This window comes from Sinocyclocheilus anshuiensis, unplaced genomic scaffold (assembly GCF_001515605.1).
Source record: "Sinocyclocheilus anshuiensis isolate Anshui unplaced genomic scaffold, SAMN03320099.WGS_v1.1 scaffold544, whole genome shotgun sequence".
In the NCBI taxonomy this organism is placed as follows: domain Eukaryota; kingdom Metazoa; phylum Chordata; class Actinopteri; order Cypriniformes; family Cyprinidae; genus Sinocyclocheilus; species Sinocyclocheilus anshuiensis.
In genome coordinates, this window is record NW_015555763.1 from 1,389,861 (window position 1) to 1,391,057 (window position 1,197).

Sequence of the window (1,197 nt, forward strand, 5' to 3'; positions counted from 1 at the left end):
TACTCCTAAAATCGTTCCCAGTTAGCAAACCATGCTCCCCATGCTCCAAATTTCAGATCAATTCAATCCCAAATTTGTTCGTCTCTTCCGGCATTTGCTAAAACTTCAGCTCTTAATTTTTTAATTTTAGTCATAACTTCACTAAAAGCTAAAATCTGTTAAATTACAAAAGTTTCTCCCAAATTCGGCACATTTTTGGTAGTCATATGGATTTGGTATGGCTATCACTTTGTTTAATGGAGATTTGGAGCACAGCAAGCAATTTTCTTTTCCTGTTCCTCTTGCAGTAAAGGCTGCCCATCTATACCACTCATTATTTTGGGCTGTTTCCCATAATGCATCATTTTGACTAATGTCTTCATCACTTTGAATATCATAATCTGTGTTTCTACGATATTTGATTATCATTGGTTCTGTTGAGTTGATATCATTATCACTGTTGTTCAAAGGTTGAAAAGTTAATTGAAGGGAAGTCAGGTTGCTTTCTATTGGTTGAGTTTGGATTTGAAGCATTACGTGCATTAGGCATAGGATGGTCTTCGGATATTCTATCAGACTTATTCTCTTTCCTCTCCTGTTCGTCTGACAGGAGAAAGGGAGCTCCTTGTGTATATTTTTTTGTGCTCTCGTCCGTTTGCACTTCATCTTGTGTCTCTGGTTTCTCCTCGTTACTTTCTCCTGCATTGTCTGCTTGTCTGTTTTCTTTCCTTTCTGTCTTTTCCGTGGGAACTCTAGTACAGTGGTTTAGAGTAACTGGGCCCTGTGAAGTACCTTGGTTAGGCTGTTGCCAGCTCTCCCCCCTTCCTCCCTGAGGGTACTGTTGCCATGGATATGTGGGACAGTCATTTTTATTATGTCCGGGCTGTCCACATGCCCAGCACACACCTGGAGGACCAGTAAAAGGTTTGCCTCTTCCTCTCTGGCCTCTCTTTATTGGTTTTTGTCTCCATTGAGTTAGTTTTCGCTGTAGTTTTCTTTCTCTTGGCTCTTGAGCTTTTGCTCATTTTTTCTGTATTGTTCTACGGCAAAATACCCTTATCCATTTGCCAGCCCCCTCATGAATATCTGGGAGGTGAGTGACCAGCCCCTCGAGCGCCTGTGAGGCCCAGGGGACATACTGTCCCTGCGCACCCTTGATTAAAATTGGGAGTTGTGCAGCCAGTGGTCTAAGTCTGACTTTTCTCTGCCCTGTTCCCC